Below are 10,722 nucleotides of genomic sequence, written 5' to 3'. Positions count from 1 at the left end.
GACTTTCCCCTCAATCCTATTTCTAGCATTAGTAAGTCCTGGAATTCTTGGGCTCCTACAGAGGTCTGATAAATAAAGAGTCCATTAGCTTTGAACTTGTTGGGAAATATTTATGTAGTTTTTGATGGCTCCCCTCCAAAGGATAGTTCAGTTGTTACTTAAATTCCACTTTGTTCATTGTGCAACTCATCAAGATTTACACCCAAGATGGAAGACCACAGGTTCTGTCGAGACATGAATACCTTTGTGGCTTCCTACACTGCAAGTGTGCGGATCGTGAAGGCGAAACAAGACTTGAAATGGGCAAGCCAAGCATGCCATATATAGTGTATTTCAGATCGTCAGCAGACAACATTGCAAGAGACAGAACTATTTCTAAATGTCATACTTTCTGTCATGATAGTAATGGACACGCTCCGTAATGTACTCCACAGTTTTATAGCTACAATCACTTCAAACATCATTTTCTCTACAATGTAAACTATGTCAAATACAACTTTTCTTATTTGTAAGGGCTTAAACCTATGCCAGTACTTCGAGCTGTGTCTGTGCACGTCAGTGTGTAATGCTGCCCGTTTCATGGTCTTTCTATAAATAATAAATGAGACCAAGTGAACCAATGGAAAGACTGCTCTATTTAATGCCATTATTTTGTACATGCAGTGACATTAAAATATTTTTATATGAAAGGGTTTCAAAGAATATACTATGAATTGATATAGATATGTCAAGTAGCAAATAGTAAAATTATATTGCTTTTATGGAGTTTGCTCAGTTGGTAGGGTAGCTAATCTTGTAAAATTATTAACTTGCATCCTATTATGCCCAAATCATTTTATATAAATTTCATTTTCAGTTTAAAGGATTTTGCTTTCAAGAGAACCCCCCAGGAGGGAATAGTTGTGATGGAATAGAGAAGGAGTTGGAGGGGAAGGAATGGGGACTGGGCTTAATCAAAGCACATTACATGTGTGTATGAAACCCTTAATCAATAGGAAAAGAGATCCCCACAAAGCCTTAAAAACTGCAGATGCCACAAAGCTTAACCTGTCTTTTAAGTGCCCAGGATGTGTCAGCCCCATGCACATGTTAGAGACTAAGACAATATGCTTTCCTTCAAAGAACAAATCTGATGGGAAAACAGACATGTGCAACGTAAAAGGAGGGAAATGACGCTATAGGAATATTGGGGGAGGGGGGTTCCAGAAAGTCCACAGGAGGAAGCAACTGACTGCTCCATTCTCTGCCTCCAGGGACTGCATCACTTCAACGAAAAGACTGACCCAGTAGCCCATATGATCTATGAGAAAGTTTCAAGTTTGTCACCTGTGAGTGAATTGCTATTCCCAAAGCATAAGTACTCTCCTGCTCAAATGCACGAGAATGGACAGGAAGTGCTGATCCTTGAAGCATTTAAATGAGGATGCACGAGGAGGTTAGAAATGCTGAGCCTTTCTGTTGTTCTTGTAGAAATTCTACCAGAGGGAAAAACTACTGAATCTATCTCTTCGAGCATAGTATTTACTGTGCGGCAGGTGGCCCAGGAATATTAAGACAGCTGTCAACATCAAGGAAAGCACCAGCCCATGAAAAAGCAAACAGATGGATTGGGGCACTTCACTGGCTGCCTCTTAGAATAATAGCTGTGCTTGGCCAAATGAAGCAAAGTCAAGCTGCCCAGGGCAGCAAAAAGCTATTACAGATAGAAGCACTCAATTAGGAGAGAGGCGGAGGGATAGCCTCCCCTTGCCTTTGTCTGTATACTCAAGTTTTCATTAAAAGCCACCACAGCAAATAAGAAAGGAGAGGCGATGCTAGCACTTCCCATTCTGTTACATTCTGATTATCATGGTTTGTGGCATGGGGAATGCCTCGTCTTACTGCTTCAGTGAGAGCAGATGGCGAAATTTTAAAGTAATTGGTCATTCAGACGTCTATGGAATACATGATGTTTTATTGTATTGTTCCTAGTTTTTATTTGCAGAGCATGTGGAGAGTGAAATCATTCAAATACAGGATTTAATGGTTAAATAGACGTGTTAGTTTGACCTAAGTTGCATGTATTCTTTTATTCCTGAGATATTATATACAGAAAAAAAGAAATCCTTAAATATTTTGTGACCATTAAGAACTGATATGTACTTTTCAACAATGTAAAGTTTGCTGATAATTGAAATATTATGTTTTTTCAAGTATATAAGTAGAAGACTATGTTTGGAAAAGTAGATTATAAAGCAAATTCCAAAGTAATTGTTCACATCAAGTCAGCTTGATGTGCCACTGTCTGTCTCAAATGCTACAAAAAATGAAGGAAAGTTAGAATATCAATTTTGATATTCTATTTAGTATTAATTAACTTCATACAATGGCAGGTATAATTGTAAGCAAGCCTCTTGAGGAGCGCAAGTGGCCAGGCCCCTCCCCTGAGGACCTCCAACTGCCAGATTCCACCCACAGAACACTCTAACTGCCCTAAAGGCTGGACCCACTCCCCAATCTACTAAGTAAAAAGCCCAAGCTCAGGACTTGAAATCCCACCAATCCCCACTCTGGACAGCTTTGCCCCTCTCAAGCAAAACAAAACAAAAAGCCTGCTATATAAACCCTGTCTTTTGCTCAGTTCTCTGCTGCTTCTCACACAGGCAGAGACAGCCATCCTCCTGGATTTTTCCACCCCAATAAATCTCTTGTGTGAGGTTTGTTGTGAGGTATGACTGACTGTGGTGTTCCAAGGCCTGTGACTGACAGGATCCCTTTCCGTCAGAGCTGTAACACAATAATGCTTCAGAATAACAACTTACTATTAGATAAGAAACTCAGACCCCATAATCTGTTTCTCCAAAACACTTCATCTGAGTGAGTACATGGGCCATGCAGTATTGAGCTTTTTCTGAAATACAATTTCAATGCAGGTACTCTGCAAAAAAAAACCTTATTTATAAATTTCTGGACTGTACTACATAAGTGTTGACTGTGCATCTTGCCTATTCAGTATCATAACAAATAGAGTTTAAAATTGGCTTATGAGATTATTTTTACTTGTTTTAAATGTTATACCATATATATTGTGGAAGCCTGATCTTTCTTACTACGAAACTTTGTTACCAGATTAATTGGCTGTAAATGGCTTAAAAACAAGATACAGAGGCAGCTGCTGTTATGACCACAGGTTTTGATTAGGTGGAGAAAACATCTGGAATTGCTACATGTTATCATACAAAAAGAACCACAGTTTTCCTGGGGGTGGGGAGTGGAGCTTTACCTAATTTAAAATTGTGGTAAACATTATTTTCTGTACACAAATTTACACTGCATATAATAGAATAGAAAATGGTTTACTTTGGTTTGGAGTGATAGAGTAATACATTTAAAAAAAAAAAAAACCTGACAGATTTATCTATGGAAATCTTACTCCATTCTGAACTACTATCATTAATAAACTATCAGAAACTTAATTAAAAATATTATTAAGTGTAAGCAGGGAGTGCAGCTAGGCAATAGAGTGCTTGCCCCATATGTGTAGGGCCTGAAAAAATAAAAAAAAAAAAATTAACAAGTAAAGAGTTTAACCTGAGTATGGTGACATACACCTGTAACCCTAACACCTGGAAGCTGAAACAAAATATTTTTTTGAGGTCAGCCTCTGATACACTGCAAATTTGAGGTCAGCGTGAGCTACCTGGTTAGACTTTGATTTAAAACGCCAGGCATCAAGAGTGTTTTTGTGGTTGTTGTTAAATTTAATAGCAAAAAAATCCACATACAAATCAGCCATGTGCTTCATCTAAGAAATAGCTATCAGTCTCTCTGAAAGTATCAGCCACCTACAGGTTAGATAGGATTAAAATGAATTTATCTAAACCCCATTTTCATTCTTGTTCTTCCCACCACTTCGTCGTGGAGGGCATCCAGTAAGTACGTTTGGTTTTTGAGATTTAAATAAAGCATAACCAGTTTGAGAACACAATGTGTCTTTGGGTAAAATTCGACAAGTTGTGACTGGCAAACTTCCTTAGCAACTCAATAAGGGAGTCAGAAAGCCAAAGAATTAACCCAAACAAGTAAAAAACAAGCCTAGAAATTACTTAGAAATCCACCAAGTACCTTGCATTTCAGAAAAACAAAACTAAATAGAAGGGACTGAAATAAAGGTCTTAGAAAATTTAAATGATTGACTTCACATTCGCTCCTCTAATGCTCGCTGCTTCAAAGTTAACTAGAAAAGTTGATAAGAGTCCTATATAAGCAAAACAAAAACAAAACACACACATACAAAAGCGAACCAAACCAACCAACCAACCAACCAAACAAACAAACAACCCACAAAATGACAAATGCTCAAATATTCTGTCTGTCAAGATGCCATAGCTCAGAGTTCGGCAGACATTTGCTCAACACTTCGAGGCTAAATGCTTAGCGATTGGAGTACACTGGGGTGATCCCGTCCCCAGCAGATCAGTCTGGGAAGGAAACGCACCACTAAGAGAGGCACACTGTGTAGTAAGTGTGACCCGTGGGCAACAGGCACACAGGCGTGCGAAGAGAGAGTGACACACTGTGTTCTCCCACCAGCATATACTTAAAACGCCTCGTGGCATAGATCTGCAACAGGAATATCACACTAGTCACAAAAGCAGCAAAATACATAATGCATAATACTATGCCAGTGACAGACATATAATTAATATCTGCTTTGGCTTCTATCTGATTTGCTCAGAAAATAAGAGAATAAATGGATGCCTCTAAATCATAAATCATCAGACACCATGTGTAATACATAGCATCCATGGGTTTGGTATATTAATATGAAATTACCTTCAAGTGAACTCTTTATTGCATTCTCTTGACCTTCTTTTAAACATTTCGTAATTGAAAAGTAAATGAAAATGATAGGTATGAGAAATATGCAGGTGGAGAAATGGCTGCCTCAATCCCAATGCGACCTATATAATTTGAGTTTACAACTGCCAATTACTACCTTGGACAGGTTGGACCAGTACATCGCATTCAAGTCGGAAGTCTTATTATTGACCAAGTATCTAATTGAGGCATAAAATCAGGCAAGTAAAGGATCATTTAGACAGCTGTTTGCCTGTCTTCTGTGAATTTCCTTTCTCACAGCTGCTACCTGGAATTCATGCTGAACTGAACATCGTCAGCTTGCTAGTGCAGCTGTTAAGAAACACAGAAATGGGGCTGTGGCTCTTGCAGAGGCATTTAAGGCAGAGGAAAGAGCAAACACAGTGGGTGGTATTTTCAGTTCTGTTGTGTTACATGAAAGGTGTCACACTGAGGGGCTTAATGACTACTGTGCCTTGGTTCCAGACAGCCAATGAGGCCAGGCAACATGTGGTAGGGTCAAAGTCCCTGCAAAGAGGACCTGAGGTACTACTTTAACATGAAGTCAAACCCGAGCTGTAATTGAGACCCCCTCAAAATCTGGAGATGCTGGGACCATGAAACATCTACCAAGAAAGCTGCAGGATGGAGAGAAGCTGACTCAATAAAGGGGAGTATATATGGGTACTAGAGGTGGCAGAGCTGGAGGGTGGGGCTGTCCAGACCCTTTGGAGTCTAGAGGATTCCACTTGTAATAGATGCAAGGCATTGAGCTTAAGGATTGGCATTTGCTTTGCTGGATTTCAGTCTTGCTCTGGCCCAATCATCCTTTGCTATGCCCTTATTCACACCTTTGGGAGAAGAATGTTTATTCCGTATTGTTCTATATAGGATATAACTTGTTTTTTATTTCTTTTATAGGAGCTCACAGTTAAAAAAAATTTCCTTGAGTCTCTGATGAGACTTAGGCTTTGGATTTACAAACAATGTTATAATTATTAAATTATAGGGGCACTTTTGATGTTGGACTGAATGCATTCTACATTATGAGGTGGCCACAAGCTTATGGGAACAAGATACGGAAATTTAAAAGTGATGTGTTTGGGTCACGTTGACAAGGATAGGAGTGGTAATGGTTAATCCTGACAACTTGATGGGATTTGGAATCATCATGGAAACAAATCATTGGGCTTGTTTGAAGGATTATCTAAATTGCTATAGGGAGACTCATCCTAAATGTGAGTAGTATCGTTCCCCAGGCTGGTGTCCTAGACAGAGTAAAAAGAATACAATCTGAGTATAAGCATTCATCATTCTCAGCTTCCTGACTGTGGATACAAAGAGCCCAGCTGCACACTGCCGCTACTACCACACTTTCTCTGCTGAGACTGACTGTATCCCCAGGAATGGTAAGTCAAGATAAATCCTCCTTCTTTATGTTGTATTAAAGCACAGTGAGTAAACAATTCTTTTAAGCTAAGACATAGAAAATAATAAGAGGGTAGGCACTATACATAAAGTTAGGTAAATCAACATATTTTATTTAACATACTAGAGTGAATTCATAAGCAAGTTTAATTTGCTCTCTGTTTACACAAAATACACAAGTTGAAATCCTAAACACCAGTGTAATATGAGGAGGAACAGTCTTAGAAAAGTAGCAAAAGAGTAGATGTTATACATGAAATTAGGTAAATCGGCATATTTTATTTAATATACTAGAGTGATAAGCAAGTTGAATTTGCCCTGTGTTTACACAAAATGCACAGTTTGAAATCCTAAACATCAGTGTGATACAAGGAGGAACAGTCTTTGGGAAGTAATTAGTTCATAATGGTGGAGCTCTCGTAGGATATAATGGCCTTCATACTCTTATAAAAGAAACCCAGAGTGTTCTCTCCTTCCTTTCTATTGGGATACAATGAGAAGAAGGAACTCTATGTATGAGAAGAAGGCTCTCAACTGAACTTTAAAGCAATGGCAGCCTGATGGCAAATCTCTATCCTCTACAACTTCTGTTGTATGTGAGCTGCCAAGGCTGTGGTTATTTTGTTATATCAACCTCAATTAAGCAAATATTTTCACAAGTAAATGCATATAATTACGGAAATCATAACATCAATGAGCCAAAGTTCTGAAAGAAAAATTTTCAATTAGGGTATAATTCATAATTTGTATCAGAACCTTAAATGAAAAATACATAAAACTCAGTTTGTCTATGATTTATAAAGCAGTCTGGAAAGGTCAACACAGAAATATTTAAACAGCGCTGTAAGATCTGAACATTTTACAAAATGCTCTGTTAAAATACAGAACTTAAACTTTTTAATGCTGCTGATGTACAAACATGGGAAAACAACTGTTTCAACTTTGAGATACATTACAATCATATAATATGCTAAATACAAATGCAATAATTTCAGTTTATATACATATGGTATCCTATATCATCATCCAATTTGATTCTAGAGAATCTTTGCTTGAAAATGAAGTGTAGTAATAAGTGATGTTCACAATTAATAGGTTTAATGGAAACAAGGGAAAGTATTTTTTCTTTCATCAAAATATTTCCATATGTGTGAATGGTAATTAGTTTAGCTTTAAGGAGTTTTTTTAGTTTATGTTTTATTGTTTGAAACTATATAAAACTATAAAGTAAGATAAGCTTCATTTTGCTTTATGTCAATGTGAAATATATAGATACTTGTACTTTATCATTATTTCTTTAAATTATGGGACAAATGCGTTTCTATCATTTTGCATAATTTTTAATGAAGCATTATTTGATATTAATAAATTTATATAAAATATCTGAAACTTCATAGTATTATTTACATATGATTAATTTAAAATACATCACTTGATTTGGATTAATTTATCCAAAGTAAAAAAACAATAACAAAAATTTTGCTCTGACAAGTGTAACACATTATTAGGGTAAGACAGTTTGGGTGACAGACATTAGCTGGTAAATGAATGTGGATTTAAACATTACTATACTATTGCCTACATTGTTACATAGCACTTAGTAGTATAATATCACCAGCTAACATTATCATTGCCCTTGTCAAATGGAAGACAAAAATGTAGAGAGATAAAATAGTGCAGGTACATTTCTCTCTTGCTTATAAGTGCATTGGTGGCAGGATTAAAGCAGTGCAGAGCACTGCCTTTTGAATCTGACGAGACCATCTCTTACATTTGTCAGAACCATCCTGTTCTTTTCTGCACTTGTGTAAAAGGCTGTATCCTGCCTGTGAAGTTGTTCTCAGTAACAATAGTGGGTAGTACTCTGAAGAAGATATCGGGGCAAGTTTGGGCCACTATTCTGAAAGGCTATCTTCAAAAACACTTAGAGCGTAGGTTAAAACATTTATACAGCTTTTATATCTAAGAGCCAAGAGACAAAACAAACATAAAGTGTGCTCATACTTTTGAATTTATTTCTATTTGAATCCCTGTGATTTCTCTAAAATTCAAATAAACAGGAATATTGTATTGTTCTAGGGCCTGGCCCCATTTGTTTCCATTGTAATTAGCAAGGCAGCTGTGCTGAAGTGCAGGAGCAAATGGATGATGTCAAAATAAAGAAAACAGGCAGAAAGGACTAATCATGCTATAGAAAACAACTGAGCAATTCTGAAATAGCAGCCTTCAGTAGTTCTAAGAGTTACTTTTATGTAACTTGTCAAAGTCTCATGTACCTCATCTAAGCCCAGATAGTAAAATTTCAGTGTTAACAGACTTAAAATAAAAAGGCAACAAACAACCAAAATAAACAACGCCCAACAATCTTCAGTAGTTTCTAGTTTATGATTTTCCAATCAATTTTGCTTTTAGTAATATTACCAAATAATACCTGTATTTCCCTACCTATATTGAATCATCTGTTCTAAACAGAGTGCCTGGTTTTGAAGCCCAGCATCAGCATTTCTCATCTCTGGGGCCTTCATCAAATCACAGAACCTTTTAAAAATGTCCTACAGTGAAGCAATTTCTTCTGAAATGAAACATTCCACCCTGGAGGGAAGTTCCTTTAGGGACAGAAACTTCTAAATGATGGCTCAGTTAGACACAGGAAGAAAACAACTAACAAGTCTCAGGAAGTCCTTGAAATTTACCTGAATCACAATGCTAAGCAGTAAGCACTACTTCAAGAGGAAATTCTGACCAATTGAATTGTCCACCTATGTGCTGACCTCCATGGATGCAGCTTTTCTGAGTCATCAGCCATGCTGGGAGGAATGGAGTTCTTTGACAATGTGGCTTTGAGTTGTCCATGATTCTGTAAGTAACCCTACATTCATACTCTGGAGTAAGTAGCCATTATAAACTCACTGGTTCACCAAGTTGGACTTCATTAGATTTATTTCTTTGGTGTGTTGTTGGTGCCCTATCTGGGCTCTGTAGATGTTTCTTCATTACTTGCCCAGGAAAAGTCTCATACAATAGGTCCACATGTCTTAATCCACAAAACAGAGCCAACAGGACATAGCACAAAGGGTTGTGAAGACTAACTGATGTAAAGATCTGAATCTGTAAAAATACATGGTGGGTGAATTGTTACAGTGTATCTGTTTTTGTTTGTTTCTTCCTGTAAATGGTATCATAAGGCTGTGAGGATGGCACTATTAGGGAACGGAACTTGATGCCAAACCTAATGGCCTGAGTTCAATCCCAGGAACCCACATGGTGGTAGGAGAGAACCAACTCCTGAAAGTTGTTCTCTTACCTCCATATAGTATTTCCTCCCCAGGAAAATAAATACATGTAAAAAAAAAATCACATTACATCTTTTCTCTCTATATTTGAGGATGTCATAGGTTGCATCCTAATGAAAGCAACTTATGATAGGCTATGAAAACAGCTAAGCTACTAAACCACTACAATATTTTGATAATTTTCAGTTTTACAAATACCCATTCATTGGTATTTCTGGATTCTGAGAGACTGGATAATATAGCTTTGACTGCTATTTTTTTAGAAATCTGTAAAAACATTTACCACCACTGGGATATGTACAACAATGAGTCTGTATAACTTACCTTGCCGTCTGTTAGTTTCATGGCTAAGAATGTCAAAGATGTTATACAATTCATAGCTTTTCTTTCAAATGCAATGTTTTTCAGGACTGACATCGTTGTGTGACTAGTCTCAGTGTCTGATTTAAAATGGGAGCTTAAAGTTAGAGTTTACAATTATAACTGGTCTTTACGCTATGAGAAGTTACATGTTGTGTACCTGAGATTTGTCTAAAATTCTAAAGAACACTCACAGAGCAGTCTTTAAATAGTTTGTTGAGATACTTTACTCTGCTATTTGGATCCTGACTCCCCTGCAGGCTCCTTCAGCAGTGAGTCGAGGATGTACCATGAAGGGGTTTTCTTACCCCAGCCCTTTCTCTTCGTACTTTGCTTCCTAGCTGTGGAAGTGCAGAGCTGCTTCGCCATGTATTACAGCCATGAAACTGCCTCAGCACAGGACTGAATATAAGGAGCTGAGCATAAACTGAAGCCTTAAAAATTTCAACAAGAATCAATCTTTCTTTCTTCCTTACTTTATCTCTTTTTCTTTTTATAAATTATCTCCTATATAATGTTATAACAGAAATATAGGCATGTTAAGAGAAAAAATAAGGCAGTTATAAAAATATTAATATTAAATATTTATTAAATTTTAATTTATTAATCTGAAAATGTAATATTGTCATTCAGCTAATGAAATAAAATTAATCATATGTCAAATGTTCTCAGATTCTCCCTCATTAAATTGATTTCAGGGAAGGCAAGGGATATTTTACACATATGAGTTATCCGAAAGAATGGGCTGACCACATACCCAACTTTCACAACTGTGAAGAGAAAATCACACATGCAGGTTTAC

This window comes from Peromyscus leucopus, chromosome 12 (genome assembly GCF_004664715.2).
Source record: "Peromyscus leucopus breed LL Stock chromosome 12, UCI_PerLeu_2.1, whole genome shotgun sequence".
Lineage (NCBI taxonomy): Eukaryota > Metazoa > Chordata > Mammalia > Rodentia > Cricetidae > Peromyscus > Peromyscus leucopus.
Note: the sequence above shows the minus strand (reverse complement) of the source record.